This window comes from Pezoporus occidentalis, unplaced genomic scaffold (genome assembly GCF_034315485.1).
Source record: "Pezoporus occidentalis ecotype Australia unplaced genomic scaffold, CSIRO_AGI_Poc_V1 ctg122, whole genome shotgun sequence".
In the NCBI taxonomy this organism is placed as follows: domain Eukaryota; kingdom Metazoa; phylum Chordata; class Aves; order Psittaciformes; family Psittacidae; genus Pezoporus; species Pezoporus occidentalis.
This window is the reverse complement of record NW_026913016.1, coordinates 70,497-87,298: the sequence shown is the minus strand read 5'-3', so window position 1 is coordinate 87,298 and position 16,802 is coordinate 70,497. Positions and strand designations below refer to the sequence as shown.

General features: G+C 39.0%; 2 long non-coding RNA genes across 2 annotated transcripts in view; both read right to left on the bottom strand.

Annotated features, from left to right (window-relative positions):
* Window positions 1-110: 110 nt before the first annotated feature.
* On the bottom strand, window positions 111-6,359 carry LOC134157883 (uncharacterized). Its single transcript, XR_009962508.1, has 2 exons — window positions 3,646-6,359; window positions 111-719 (listed from the first exon to the last, which is right to left on the bottom strand). It is a non-coding gene; the product is annotated as an uncharacterized LOC134157883 (long non-coding RNA).
* A 3,294-nt stretch (window positions 6,360-9,653) lies between these two features.
* The window catches only part of LOC134157890 (uncharacterized), a 77,639-nt gene continuing 70,490 nt past the window's right edge, over window positions 9,654-16,802 (bottom strand). Inside the window, exon 5 of the long non-coding RNA XR_009962511.1 lies at window positions 9,654-14,927. This is a non-coding gene — a long non-coding RNA (uncharacterized LOC134157890). The remainder of the gene's footprint in view (window positions 14,928-16,802) is intronic.

The window sequence follows — 16,802 nt, the reverse complement described above, 5'->3', positions numbered from 1 at the left end:
GAAACATCCAGTCTGGTGTTTTACTAGCACTTTGGAGATGGGAACTCAGTTTTCTCTGAATTCCAAAGGCAGTTTGTAGCTTTCATTGAGAGCCCTCTGAAAAGCCTATGGTTTTTGTTCCCCAGTGATAACTAAACTGAGTAATAAAATAATTGCTGTCATACCATTTTATTTACAGTGTTGTATTCAACAACAAATGGAAGGCACGCTGATCATTCTATCCTTTAATCTTTGTGTCTTTATACTGTGCCTTCACCTTGCTCCTTAGCCAGGTCACTAGTATGATAGAGGAAGAGGCTATGTGATAAGGGCAGGCAGAGATCCATGGAAGGCAGCAAATTCCCTTCTTGCCCATCACAGAGATTGGGTTAAGGAACAAAATCTGGCTGGATAGAATCACTGCCTTTGTGGGACCAAAGAGACACAACTTATTGTATTGAAGGGAGAACAGTTAACAGAGCTGTCAGAAATTTCAGCACCACCAGCCAAGGAAAAGCAGATCTTATGAGTGTGAATGAATGGGTGGGAGATAGCTGCTAAAGGAACATGGAAAAGGCACAGAATGACTAGATGGGAGACTTAAACATTCGTGAGACTACAGGGATGTGTTATTTTTTCCCTAATGTGATCAGTAAGTGGATCTGCAGAACATCCTATGCCAATAGTTTACATACCTGAAGAACAGAATTTCTGTCTTGGATGTAATTTCTGCATCTGTGCTGTGAAATGAAACATTGCAGTATCTGGACATAAGATGGGTTAATCGTGCTGGTACCTCACATCTAGGAACAGAAGCTGAGCTTTTGGTGGCCAGACAGACAAACTCTGCAGGGCAGAACGAAAGCATAGCACTGGGGTCATAAGCCTCCTGGGTACATCCTATTGGTGGCCTTTGTTTCAATTTCAGGTGCAATAGGGTGAGCAGTAACCCTATTTGTAAGTTCCTAATTTTCCATGAACTGGTAAACTACCTGGAGCAGACTGGTTTACAGTTTTTCCCCTATTTGGAAATCAATCCTTAAGCCATGTAATTTTTCTTTGCTACCTACAATTGTTCAAAAGATTGTCTTCTGAAGATGGTTCAGTAAACTGTACATCCCTGGAACACATTAATGGCTTAACAATTACTATGGCCATGCCAAGAATGTAAATGGAAAACTGTTCACTAGTGTTCATACACAGTCCTGAAATCTCGACGGATATGTATGGAAAAGGATGGGCAAAAGGTTATCTTTTTTCTAGGCTCATCTTTTATTTCAGGGTTTCTCTGCAGAACATGGCTGGAAAAACAGGCACAGGGACACTTGTGTGACTGCTCTGTTTTCTGTGGGTTCCCCTTTATAAGAGTTGCACTGTAGCAATCTCTTGTGCTTCCCTTTTGAAAGCCTGACCCATGCTCTCACTGAACTTTTGAGGTAGGTTTTGAATGGAAAAGCTGAACTTCACATGAAGTCCCACAAGGCTAGCAGAACATTAGTCTGCTACAGTTTTGATCTTCTATATTCTGTGGATGGATCTAAACTTATTTCTTGTCTACACCCAGCACCAAGATACAGCCATGAATGGAGGATGTAACAGTTCTTAGGAGATAGCACCCGGAGTGTTCAGGATATGAATATGTGGATTTCTGTTCTTCTAAAATAAGCGGTGACAAGGACACAGGTCTTCTGAAGGCAATGACTCCTGCTACAAAGACCACACAGCTCCTTCAGGCTGGTTTACATCTCTGTGGCAACTGGTGGGCACTAACCTGTTACAAAATCACTTCAGTGGTTGAGAGGAAAAGGCAGAACTTAAACATTCTGAATGTTCCAGCTCAAACAGCAAGACACTGCCCTGTTGATGAAAGAAGCAGGTGAACTGGTACACTCAAAGAAATCGGGTTTTTATCTCTTCCAAATCTTGTGCTGCTTTCCTGGAGGGCATGTAGGTCAGCGTGGCTAGCAAGCTTGTGTGCCCTGTGATACCAGTGCTTGGGAACTGGCGTTTACTCTCCTGAGGGCCTCAGAACAGCGTGCACAAACTTGTCTATACAAACAAACTGCAAAGCTGCTTCTAATTCAAAAACCCATAAAGAAGTTGTTCTCAAAAAGATGGCTCTGGAAATGTTGCTGTTGCCATAAATGGTCCCTACTGCACCACATCTAAATTTCTTCCTAGATGCCTGTGGCAAATCTTGCCATTCAAAATCAGTATTTGCAATATTGATTAATATCCTATTTGGGACCCTCATTTCAAGAGTGTAGCTCTTTCTGCAGTAGTGATAAAACATCTTTTTGCATTAGGTGTCAATTTTTGCTGTTATTGGAGGCAGCCTTCCTTCCAGAGAAGGCAGCCCTGAGACAATGTTCTAGTCCAACAGTATTCAGTAATGGTTTTGTTATTTGGTAAAACTGTCCTGCCAGATAGATCTTTGAAGGCTTTATACTCCCTGGATGCAAGTAGCAAGTCAGGAATTGCCTTGTAGTAAGAAACAGAATGAAATGTGGACATGGATGCTACTATGATAGCTGGAGACATAACAACTATGTTGTATAGGTAATGACTTCACCCTGAAGGCTGAAGCTGAAGGTTTAGATTGGCACCTTGAAAACACTTGGCATTTAAGAAATGTTAATGAGAATCTAGAGATGCTGGAAAATGCAAGAACTACCCTAGTGTGAGCCACACCTGAGCTCTCTACCTAGCTAAAGAGAGGCTTTACAGAAGAAATGTCAGTCCTCTTCTGGTTCTGACTGAACAGAGGGATATTTTCCACGTAAGTTGTCCTACAGGATGCCAGAAACTTACAGAAAATGACCTCTCAGTGCCAGCAGAGTTTAATCAATACCAAAAGGTGGGCATCCATAGAGACCTACCAGGGGTGACTCCAAGGATGATTTGACAGTGGGGTACTGGATTGCTCTGTCTGCTTGCAGCTGAAGGGTCCAAAGATGATTTGACCTTGTCACAATTAATTTTGGTGTTACTGATAATTTCTGCTGAGGGCTCCAAGAACTGTCCATGAGGGCATCATGGTTGCTGAGGGATCCAAGAACTGCAGACCATGAAATAACCACAGTAATTCAAATTCTGCATCATCAGACAGCCTGGTGTTTCCAGGTTTGAGCTATGCTTAACTTCAGAAGAATTTATGTACAGGAAAGTCAGAATCTGTTTTGCAAATGTTCTGTTCCTTGTCACCCTCTAATCAAGGTCTAGCCATGTTAGGAGACTTGCTGACAGCCTAGGGCAAGAAGTGGGAACAGCAAGTGTTCTGGTCTTTCTCAGTGTTTCTGCTCGGGCAAACTAGAACCAGAGGCCAAGTGCCAGTATCACTTGGGACACCTTGAAGCAAGACATTTTGCTTGCTCAGCATTCTTGTAAGATTTGGCTTATCAAGATTTGGCTTATCAAACCAAATAAAACATATCTTATGCAGATGGTCTTTAATGACACCACTACATGACACAGTAAGTATCTGAATGCTGGGGAGGTCATGCTCATTCATGGGGTATGTATTAATAGAGAATTAATTTGTCTGAGGTTATAGTAGCTTATCCAAGGAACAAATAACAGAAATTATACCATTTCTAAAACTAAACCTGATCTTAACAGCTATTTAAGTGTTAATGTAAGTATAAATTAGTGAATAATTAAAACTACCTGGTATATCACTGGCTAATGAAAAGGTCTATCTGTAGGCACCAGCTGTCTGAAGAACATGGGGATGGTGGAACTGACACTGCTCTTGCACAGACACAGTTACTGCTTTCTCAGCTCCTGCTGAACAACTTTCTCCCATGATGAGTGTTAGATGCATAGGTCCCAATGGCTACATGCAGTACCCCTGTACCAACACACAAACAGAGATGTGGAGAAAAATTCCAAGTATTCTCAAAGATACTAAAATCCAGGATGTTTTTTGGTTTTGTCTATATAGTACCAAGAAGAGGATGAAAGAAACTGGCAAAGGTAAAGAAGCTCAGTATAAATTATTTGGTTTTGATATAGAGGGTGACAAACTCCTATCCCAAAGACATGCTTTATGGGAACAGAGAGTAGTTTCCCCAGGCCCAGAGGTCTCAGAAGAGCTATTTTTACAAGAACGCTAAAATAAATGTGAAAAAATAAAGATAGACTTAAATAATTGGTCAATTACCATTAAACATATCCAGTGCCTGGACAACTGCTCATAGCTAAAGAGAAAAAGATGCAGTTGCAGAGGAAACTGAGACACCTTCACAGCACAAGGTAGTGCCTTTCTCAGGCTACTTAATTTATGCCTGCATAAGCATAAAATAATGGGATCACAATATCACAGCTCTGAAAGTAACCCATATGTTCTATGCTACTAGAATTGCTTGAACTAAATAAAAGTTAGACACCCCAAGAACCAGGAGGAAGTCCAGCAGTTTAATCCTGATTTGGAAATGGACTAAGTAACCACTCCTCAGAGGAGGAAAAATGTTGTCACTTTTCTTATCAAAGTAAGATATTTGAATCTTCTTCAACCCAGAATAGCTTTTTACCAATGCCACTAATTTGAGGGGATTGTAAACCCTCCTGTCAAAAAAACCCCACCAGTCTAAACCCTCAGAAAGCATTTTCACAGAAAAAAAAAAACCAGCTTGTGGGTAGACTGAAGGAGGGAAGAGGTGAATCCCCTTGCTGGTTGCTGAACAGCCATGAAGTCTTTTAACACTGCTCGCTGCTCCTTGCTTTCCCTCTTCAGCAGCATTCGAGAAAGTAGGAACATAAAGCAATTTAAAGCCACCTTTACTGGTGCTCTCTTAGCAATAAACCCCAGAACTTTGGCATAACAGAGGTCTGTGATGCAATTCACAAATATTTAGTTATCTCAGTGTTCATCTATTGGAAACATAAGGTGTTCCTTTAGTGAGCTTTAATGGGTACTTGCATTTATTGTATGCTCATTTTACTGTTACTTCAGGAAACATCTTAGGAAAGCAATATTGAACTTGCAAGGAACTGCACAGTTAGTCCAATAAAAGCAAATTCTGCTACCCTTTGAAATCCTACCTGCAGCTTGCTTTCATCTGCTAATGGTAATAGTTATCACTGCCAACAACCTTTGAACAAGGCCATTTTGTGACTTCCTTTTTTTTGCACATATCCTTGATTTAACAAGAAAGATGGGGAACATCTGTGGATAACATCCACTGGGCACTTTTCTGGAAGAATAACTTGTATTCCTCCAGGCTTTTGAAATCAAGCTTTTCTATCCCCTTGCCTTGAGACTGTTTCAGCCAGTTTCTTAAAGTCTTCTGACAGACTTTGGCAAGCCATGACAATTTTTAAGCAGCTCTTTGGTCTGTCCCTGTTTTTCCAGCTCTCCTCCTCAATGACAGCATGTATCCTTACACTGTGTAATTTCTGACAACTGTTCCTAAATATCTGATTAAAATCAGTATTTTAATGTGTACTGAAGGGGAAGGGGAGAAAGAAAAAGAATCCTTCCGCACTTCAGTTTTCATAGAACTATAGAATGGCTTGGGTTGGAAGGGACCTGAAAGCTCATCCAGTTCTAACCTCCTGCCACGGGCAGGGACCCCTTCCACTAGATCAGGTTGCTCCAAGCCCTGCCCAACCTGCCCTCAAGCACCTCCAGGGATGGAGCAGACACAGCTTCTCCGGGCAACCTGTACCAGTGCCTCACCACCCTCAGTGAAGAGTTTCTTCCTTGTATCTAATCTAAATCTACCCTCTTTCAATTTAAAGCTATTCCCCCTTGTCCTACATGTCCACTACATGCCCTTGTAAAAGGCACCTCTCCAGATTTCTTGTAGGTCCCCTTTAGACACTGGAAGCTGCTATAAGGTCTCCCCATAGCCTTCTCTTCTTCAGGCTGAACAAGCCCAACTATCTGAGCCTGTCTTGATAGGAGTGGTGTCTGATGTTGGTCTTCTGTGCTGTAGAAGATAATTCTCACATCTATTTCTCTACTACTGTTAGAGCTATGAATCTTCAGCCACAAATTAAATTCTTCAAATAAAGTTGAGCTTTTGTAACTTAGGCCATACTGAATGCAGAAAGAGATCACCTCTTTCTGTTTATCTTGGAGCAGAAGATCCTGTGCCTTTAAGACTCTAAGACAAAGTTCTTCCTGGAAACCTTTCTTAAGCCACCTATTTCACCACAAAAAGTGTCTTTTAAGCATGTATACATCACCAGATTTTAGATAATAACTGCTTGTATACATTCATATAGTACCTACAGCATTCCATCACCACATGGATATGCAATGACCACCACAAGGCAGATTTTAGTTTCCCTTTACAAGCACTAAAAAACCCAAATAAAAAAAGCCAAAATAATTTATACCTGTCCTTCAGCGGGTTAAAGCAGGTCCAGCAGGTCAAAGGTGATCCTTCCCCTCTACTTTGCTCTCGCGAGACCTCACCTGGAGTACTGTGTGCAGTTCTGGTGTCCTCAACATAAAAAAGACATGGAACTGTTGGAACAAGTCCCAAGGAAAGCCGTGAGGATGATCAGTGGGCTGGAGCACCTCCCATATGAAGATGGGCTGAGAAAGTTGGGGCTGTTCAGCCTGGAGAAGAGAAGGCTGCGTGGAGACCTCATAGCAGCCTTCCAGTATCTGAAGGGGGCCTACAAGGGTGCTTCAGAGAGACTTTTCATCATGGACTGTAGTGACAGGACAAAGGGTAGTGGGCTTAAGCTTACACAGGGAAAGTTTAGATTGGATATAAGGAAAAAGTACTGTGAGGGTGGTGAGGCACTGCAATGGGTTGCCCAAGGAAATTGTGAGTGCTCCATCCCTGGCAGTGTTCAAGGCCAGGTTGGAGAGGGCCTTGGCTGACATGGTTTAGGGTAAGGTGTCCCTGCCGCAGGGGGGTTGGAACTTGATGATCTTAAGGTCCTTTCCAATCCTAACTATTCTATGATTCTATGATTCAATTTCCAGTATTTTAGACACTTAATTCTTTTGAAGAATAACATATTGGGTTTCTTAACAGATGAGAAAACACAAACTGGAAGTAAGCAGCTAGCTGCATGGGTAGCAACGTAAGCCACATAGAAAAGAACAGATTAAAGCAAAGCAAACTTGAATAAAACCAAAATAAAACAAGCCTCTTGGTAAAACTGTACCTTGTTAAATAGCAGAGGCTCTTAGCTATGCCTGCAAGAGAGTCCAACTCACTAATTAAGGCTGGAGCCTGTCTCTGGCTAGTTCACTGCTGGCTTACAAACTTTTATGTTTCAAAATCTATTACCTGCATTCTCAACATAAGTTTATCTAAACACTTTCCATTAGCCAGCTTCTAAATATGATATTAAAGCATGTTAGTCTTAGGGTTTGATCACAAGGACAAGGTACTGTTCTACATTTTCACTGCAGCTCTTTAAAAATAAGCTTCTGTAAACACATAAAGAGAGTGCAGACACTCTTATTTGACCAAGTTTTAACATTTATCTTATACACAATGGGGATGAAATTGGATTTAAGTGTAATTTTTACAAGCACACACATTCCCCCCCCCCCCAATTTGCGATATGGGAATGAAAAAATAGCTTGCTGTGTGCAGTAAGTTGCTGAATTCAAGTGCAATTCACTTCTGGAACCTCTGTAATAATACAACCAACAGGGGGCTGTCTGGCTACATGATAGTATTGAATCTGCAGCGAAATCCTTTTCCTATGTGTAAAACCTACCATCCCTGCACACTTCCTAAAACTGGCTGTCGCACAGGTAATTTCATAGATTTCTTACCCTCCAACACAGCAGAGCTCTCCATCTTTGTCTGATACTACTGGAAATGTCTTTTGTTGTCTGAAGCTTCATTATGGATAATATAGTTTATATATTTACTGCTATGTCTGAAAATAACAGATACTGCTTATTGGAAGAGGGAGATTTTCACATTGTCTTGACAGGAAAGGCGAGTCACAGCTGTTGCCATATCCTAAGAAGCTGTATCTATGTGAATATTTTTGTGTTAGTGTCATATGTAGATATCAATCTTTTGTAGAAGAAGCAGACCAAGATGTTGTTAGCCCCTTTGATACTTATTTAAAGAGCAAATATGCAAAGGCTGTCTACAGGAGTACCAAGAAAGGAAGAATAAGGTCCTGAATATTCCTTACATTGCCTTAAGCAATTGAAATTAACTTTAACACTGGACTGCCATTCTTGGGAACAGAGGGAACTTTTCCTTGGTGCCAGCACTGTTGCTCACACAGAAAGCACATTCAGCTGGCTGAGCTTACAAAAAATGAACCCAAAGTCATTCAGTGAAACCACCATGGAAGTATCAGAGCCAGGTTAATATTGAAGGAAAAAGGAAGACTCTGTCAGTCCCAAACTTGTCTGGCTTGAGAATCACAGGACTCTTGAACCATGTTCATATATTATTGTTGACTCTTCTAGCTGGGCCAATAATATAATCCCTGAAGCTTTTCCTTTGCCTTTAGATCAGTAAAATATTAAAAATGTATACATTTGACTTTATATTCTATAATTTATACCTTGTATATTTCAAATTTTATAATACTTAAAGATTTTTGGAGTATTTTATGAGAGATTCTAGAATGTTTTACTTTTAAAACCACTTAAAAGTGTAAAAGCTGCTGACAGAAAGTTGTTTTATAGGTAATAAAGCCACATGCTTGCCCTGCAGAAACCATAGGGAAATGTGAAACTTTCTATCCATGGCTGTCTCCTATGGCTATAAACAGCAGAAGAAAGCATTATGAATATATTATTCCCATCTCTCAACAGAAGCTATGTAAATCAGTTTCTAGCTACTTAGCACTGTAGACTTCAGATTGGAGATTTGAACTGGATAAATGCTGATATAACTAATTTGTTAATTTCAGAACTTTTAAACACAGGATTCAAATTTTACATTGAGAGATGGAAGCAATATTAGATAAATTTTATTTACTAACGCAGAGCTATAAGCAAATCAAATCTGGGAAAAAAAAAAAACTGAGTTTTTGCTCCTCAGAGTCATTAAATAACTTACAACAGAAATTAACTGTTTCATTTAGGCTGCTAAGGTAATATCCCAATGATATTAGCTCCCTCACAGAAAGATGAACGTCACTTGTGCCATTGTTTTTCCTCCACCATTTTTTCTTATTTCTGCTTATAGTTAAATATTTTCTGATACACACTTACAACTGCCACCTTAGAAAGGAGATTCACATATATCACAGATATAAGTTTTCCTTCAAATTCTTTTAAATGAAAAATTGCTGCTCTGCTTCAATTTAAACTGTGGTAAACCAGCAGCTAACCACTTTGGATATATTTCTATCATTTCTTGAAACTTCTATGACAGGACATGGTGAGGAAGAACACAAAAGCAGTCTATAAACATTTCAAATTTTGATCATCACGGATTGAGAGAGACTTCCCCCAATATTTAACAAGATACCATGATTAGGAGAAGAGCTGAAACATTTTCAGGTCTCTATATCCAAATATCAAGATCAGAACAACTTTCACTCAATAAAGTGTGCTATATGCAGTACCAAGAAAACTGCTTTTGAAATTCGAAGAACAATGGCCTGCAAAAGTCCTAAATACATAGGTGTAAGTCACTCAACATTTCTAAAGATGCACTGTTTTCCACTGTACAGAAAAAAAATTGTGTTCATATTTTAGTTCATTCTTTTTGCAACATAGATCCTTATAGGTAAATTTATTGTAAAATATGCTGAAGCTCAAACATGAACATTACTTTTAGTGTGTAAAAGATTCTGCAGAATACTAAAGATATTACTCATGAAACCACATTACAAAAATGGGACAAACAAGTGTTTAATATTAATAGCTATATATGCAAAATGAATCCCTGACAAGACTGGACACAAATCACAACTTTTTGGAGTTCACAGGACTGGATGAATAGACCATGAATCAACAACGTGGAAACTCAGTTTCTCATCTTCAGCTGACAACAAGGAAAGTTGATTACAAACCTGGTTTTTAAAAGATGTACAATACTCACCTCTTCCTCTCAGATCAGAATAAAGGCCACAGAAAATTCCTTGAGGATTACTGTAGTACAGCTACTAAATAAAAGTGTTGTGTTTTTAAATCAAGAACCAAAAGCCCTTCAAGGTAAGTACCCTATTTTAAATGTGACATGGAGATGTTGAAACTATAGTAGCATGCAAGAATGTGAGGTAACTTGTTTAAGAAGAGACTCAACAGACATCACATCACATGATATTTTAATTCAAACAACATCTCCTAAGAAGCTCAGCTGCAAATGTGAACAGCCAGTGTTTCCTGTTAGGCTCTTAAGTCAGACACCTCTGAAAGGAGGAATACAAGTACTATGAAAACAACAGCCTGGTAAGCTGTTTAGCAACATATAAGGATAAAAGCAGAAAAACATCACATTCACTTCTCAGGAATTCTCATTTGACATAACCACGAGGACATGGTTTCCTCTACTTGCAGTCTTTTGTTCTGTTGCCTACAGAAATTTTCTACCTATAGCAGCATCAGGCTTCTTGTATGCTCAGCCCACAAACATCTTCCCTAGCTCAGTACCACACCAGGCTAGTCCTATCATTAGATTAAATATTCTGTATGATCATGCAGATTGCTTCATAGCATGCTAACACAAGGGGGCAAATGAAGATTGCAGAATCTCAAAGCAGGAGTTACCCAACTTCTTAGTGTTCCATTTTGTAATCGTCATGTTCTTTTCACAGTTACTAGGTTGTGTTTTGTTTCCAGCACCTCCCCCCAGAAAAAGCATTTCCTTCTTTGAGTTCCAATTCCCATATTAGTTGAAACACTTTATTTACTTCCATAATGACAATGAGAGAACTGAAGCACCTTTGACATGAAGGAAGGCCGAGAGAGTTGGGACTCCGACCTGGAGAAGAAAAGGCTTGTGTGTGTGTGTAATCTTACCAGAATTTATCAATTCCTGATGCAGGGGACAAGGGAGAGTAGCAAAGACACAGCCAGGCTTCTCTCAGCTGAGTCCAGTGACAGGACAGAAGGCAAAAGGCACAAAATGAGATGCAGGAAAAACTATCTGAACAGGACAGGTTGAAGAATCTCCATCCTTGAAGATATTGCAAACCTGACTGGACAAAGCCCTAAAAAAACCTGCTCTGCCTGTCCCTGCTTGGACTAGATGATCTCCAGAGGTCCTTTCCAACCTCATCTATGTTACTTTGGAATTTCTTTTCAGGACCAAAATTAATGAAGTAGCTGAGAACGCTAAAGGTTGCCCTCTCTGTGTTGAATATGATGAGGGGGATGCAATTGCGTGATTTCACAGATGACAGCAAAACCTACTACTTAACAGTCTGCATTCCCTTCTGGAGCTGAAGCACAGTGTGCTCCTGTGAATGTTAGGAATGATCCCAGATGCGAAAGCCCCTTTCCCCAAGCGTGACTCATTCTCTTTGCCTCAGGCCAGATCCCTTTTGTCAGGCTGCTGCTTGTTCAAATTTCAACAAACAAACCCCCCCAGTTTTGCCCAACCTGTCCTAATCCGTTGAATTTTCCATTTCATCAGATCTGTCTTTCCACTATCAGTTCTCAGCTCCAACCTTTCAACATTAGATTTTTAGACTAATGCTCCTCTCACTAGTTGTCTTCATTCCTATACAGCTGCTAGTCTCAGTTTATTTTCAAGCAGGCCTACCTTCTCTTTTTGTTTTATATGAATAAAGCATCTTTGTTCCCATACAGTTCCTAAGCCTAGCAGAAACAACCCTCTGACCTGAAAACAGCAAGCCTTCCTTTGTTAAATGAGACAACTCTTAGGATCTCAAGAGCTGCAAAGCGGAGAGAGTTCCATTCAGCCATGGGCTATGGCTCTGTCCATGAAGGTAAACAACTGGAAAATACAATTGCTAATATTATTTAAGGCAACTGTGGACTGTGCAAAATAAGATGATCTTTTCAAAGGTTTAGGATATAAATAAATTGAGTAGGCCTTCATAAGCACTTGAAGTAATTTTCTTAATCTAGACGGGAGCTTTGGTTCCTCAGCTGAGCTCTGGTTCTCACAGTGCTCAAATTGTATTTTCATCATATCACTGAACTGTTACAAGCTGCTAGGGCCACCAAACAAGGCAGTTCAACCTTTCCGCTTCTGCTTCTTCCCACTGCCTGCCATCCCCAGCCTTGTGCCAGTTGAAGGGGTTTTCATGGTGAACCAGAAGGAAGCAGTCTGTTTTAACTATTCACATGAAGGCCTGCACTGGCACAATGAAGTAGTCAGGAACAAATGGTCTGGTTACTGGACCTTGACACAGCCATGCAAATAGACTTACTTGTTGCATGGTCTCAGATCTTTCTGAACAGCTCTTTAGATTCCCATCCAGTCCTAGAAGTCAGAGAAAAAGCCTAAGTACATTAAAGTACTGGATTCTACAAGAGTCCTGGGAAGGTCTTCTGCAAGCATCACAGTTTGCAATGTGCTAACAATAATCAGTGACCTTTAAAGTGAGAGGAACAGTGGGAGAATAAGGTCTTTTTCTTTTATAACTCACTGAGGCTGGTCTTTCCAAGGATTTCTAAATTTTCAAATGGCTGAAAAGCAAGTGCAGATCTTTAGTGTTAAACAGTTACAGTCTGAGCCAAAGAGCGTTTTTTTTTTTTCCTCAGTAGTCAACCTCATTTTGGCTGCATACCTTAAGAGACCTGTAGCAGGTAAATGTAAACACAGAAATGTTTACTTTATGAAAAGCTGTAGGCTATCTAATACTGCATAGTTTTACAATTGAGGTCTGAACTGAACTGGAAATTTTAGCCAGCAGTACTTTCACCAGTTGAAATCCATAGCAGGGGCAGCAGAGAAAGGTGTGAACTTTACCAGCACATACACCAGGCTGAAATTCTATACAGTCATATAATACAGATATATGAATCACAACAACTTGAATAAAGATTCATCTACATCATGCTTGTACCTGTGCAACTGCACCAGTAGCATGCTTGTGAAGCCTTAAGTCACAACAAAACTCCAGTGGAGACAAGCTTTTTTTCATTTTAAAACATCTATACAATATATAAGTTGAAGTTGTGAGCACTTATTTGAAAAAGGCACATGTATTTTAATGGTAAAATATAACAAGGCTAATAAAATGAGATTAGAAAGTGATACTGAGTCATGATAGTGAAGAAAATAAAATCTTAAAAGGAAACACACTTGAAGATCTTGACTGTATCTAAAATTAGTGACATTTACATAACCATTAGTCTACATTTGACTCACCACACAGTTCTTGCATACAGCTTTTAAAAGGAAAGGAGCCCAAGTAATTTCCATTCTCACTGCAGCAATTTCAATCATCTCAATGAGATTCCCCTGCAAGTGAAAAATCTTAGTGAAAGATGAGGAAAAAAAATTAGTAAATTCAGTCAGATACACAGTTTAAACTTCTAACCATAAAACTGTTGCCTGTCTATAGACTTTGTGATTTAAGAAATTAAATGTTTAAAAAGTTACATTAAAAACTTAAGATATGTTTGCTTTGTTTGCTCACTTGGCTAAAAACATGACAAAACATTTCCCAGTTACACTCATTGAGAAAATGCTGTAAAGATGAACACACAATTTTAAGAGTTTTAATAAAGAAATACTGATATTTAAAGTAAAACCATTTTAGTATTTTTTTCATACAAACACACTTACCAAAGCGTTGTTAGACAGGTATAGCTTGAGATGGCTCCTTTAACAAACCCAGCTTCAGTGTAAACCAAAGCATTCAAAGTTGTATGTGCCTGTTTTATATTTGCCGTCAGATACTATAAAGTCCTAAATATTATTCCTGAACAGATGTAAATACAAACAAAAGCCAAGAACGTAAACAATCAGCACAAATTATAACAAAAAAAAGGCATCCGGAAATACATGAAATACCCTTTTTCATGACTCACATGCAGAAGTGGCTAGCCTTACTTCAGCAGCACAGTTAATACTGGAGATATTTACAGTCTTAACACCAATATTTACGTGCTGCTAAGGTATGACAGACATCAGCATCACAAGATTGACTAATTCATAAGTGGTATTTCTCTTCAGGATGATGAAATCCTTGTTTTTTTGAGGCAGCACAATATGGCCTGCACCTTTTCAAAACCCACAAACCATTATGTGCTGCTACGTTATGCCAAGGTGTCTACCATACTTCAAGGAAATAGAAACACATACTGAAAGCTGAATGCAGAATTTTCTTATTGAACATTAATTTCCATGTAGCGACATCAGCTGTATTAATAAACTATAAAATGTGTATTAGGCATTTTTCCATTGCCAAGCTGTTTATTCATATTGAAGCTCTAGATCTAGACTTCATTGTCAACTGTGCACAATACCTTCATGGGACACAAACCAGGAACTGAACAATTGTGTGCCTGATTAGGGGAACTAAAGGATATGCAGATGTTTACTTCAAAACAAAACGTTTGGGTTATTTTCCAATCTAACTTCTGGTCATCTGGAAGCCTGATGTGGGGGAAAAAAAAAACAAAAACGCAAAAAAAACCACAAACCACCAAAAACTAAACAAACAACCCAACCAAAAAACAAACCAAAACTCAAGAAAACCTGTCAACTTTCATGTGTAAGAAAATAAGAGTTAATTTCAAAATAAGCTTCTGTCAAGTACTGTGTCAGTCTCCAAGCAGTTTGTTACATCTGCAGGCTACTCTTCCCACAATTTTGGGGCAGACAGATTTATAAGTGCTTCTTAAACCATTTCAGATAAAAAAAAAAAAAAATTACTCCTCCCCCCCCCCCCCCAAGATTGTTAGCAAGAACAGTAACTTATCTGTTATTAGGATTAGGAGTTCATCTTCTAGAATGACCATGCTACTTTACGTGTAGAGGTAGACAGGGAGTTCACATCCCAGCCAGATATCCTTTTGTTACACTAAATTATGCAGCATTTCAAGTGTGTACAGTCCTTTCACTGGTTCCCTAGATAACCAAATTATTAAGACAAAAAATACATACACAGCATGGACCTAAGCACTCCATTCCATTGTAATGAGCCTTTACTCAGTTCATGATAAAACAGCTTCTGTAAATTATCAGGACTATCTGTAAGCACAAAAATGTTCAGCAGGCCACAAGGGGAAGTAAAGTTCAGTTAGTTTTCATTTTCTCCCTTCCTATTTTTGCTCCTAGAGTTACACAGCAGGCTGATCTCTGCAAGAAGGGTTTGTTGCTACAAATGTGCCATTAAAGTGAGATTTGCTAGTGTAAGAGTTTACAGGTAGCTGCAGCAACAATGAGGTTTTTACACAGCTATCAGGCTAAAAATGCTCATTTAGGAACTGTATAAGAGACATTTCCAGTATATTTTAAACATGCACAACTATATTTACACATTCCCTCCCTCTTACTACCTATATTTACTCATTTATCTTAAACTGGACAACTATAAAATAGGCAAACTAGATTCTATAGGCACAACTTACAAAGTACCTTGGTGAGGTAAAACCTGAATGCAGAGTCAAAATAAACTTAACTGTAAAGGAATGCTGTGACAGCTGGCCTCCCCCCCCCTTGAAGAAACTGTGCTAAGGAAAATCCAATGGAGAAAGAGGTTGAGAAAAATTTCCACCATACGTATCTGTAACATGGAAGTCAAAGATGAACATAGATGCAGGTAAAAATGCTAGACAGCAGTAAGAGATGTGGAAATAGAATACAAAAGATGCTCTCCAGCAAGAGAAAACACTCTTACCTGTAGATTTACCTTAAAAGATTGAAAGGAAATTACTCAAATAGCTGCAACACTTAATACCTTTAGAAGTACGTTTCTTATTTGTATGTTCAGGCCAAATTCCTCACTTGTAAACTACATGTGTGTTTAACTAGATATTGTTGTTTCATTTGCCTATTTGTTTTTAGCTTTTAGCTTCACCATGGAGGTTTTTTTCAGTTGCATAAGTAAATCCCTCTAAAATTAAACTAGACATATCATGAAATGAAGACTTGGCAAGACTATTATGCTATTTTCTATAGTAAGTACATTGATAAGAGAACTTACAGGTAATTCCCCCCACCCACCCAAAACATGAACACAAAACTTCACATGCGTTACAGGATTGAGGGTGGAGTGGAAGTAGTTTATGGCTTTGGATTTTATTTTTTTTTTTCTTTAAACTTTACTACCAAAAATGCTCCAAAACAAACCAACAAACAAACAAAATCAAACACAACTGTATCTATTTTCTAAGTTGGTATTAAAATGATATTTTATCTGTAAGGAGAATAAGCAAGTTTTCACGTAAAAATTAAGACACTATATGTGAGAGAAGGAGTGGAAGGGGGTTGAAGAACAGGAAGGATGAAAGGAAGAAGACTAAGATAAAAAGCACTGACAGCTAAGCCAGAAATCTGAAATCCACGAGTGTCTGCACAAAGCTTTGTACCTCTATGTTTTGTTCACAGAGCTAGTATAGTCATACTATAAAGAGTGCTTCTCCTACCTCTATTGTATCTTAAGATGGAGTTTGTGGGTGAGAGACAGAAGACCTCTATAAATGCAGAAAATCATGTATGCAAGCATTTCCATTAGATTCCCCCCAAGTCCCTGGAAGCAAAAGGTCTGATAAGGAAGGTGGAAGGAAGGATACTGAAGACACAGAACTGAAATTCAACAGAAGCAGGTTCTCCACACATACACAGAAGCCAGGAATACCATTAGAAAAAAAAGCTGGTACAGTAAAAAAAAAAAAAAAGGGTGTGTTATTTTTATATTGGGGTGTTCCCAATAAGGGGCCTTTCCTTGATTTCACTATTAGTTGATTTCTCAAAGACCAGGCCTAATAAAAAAATATCACG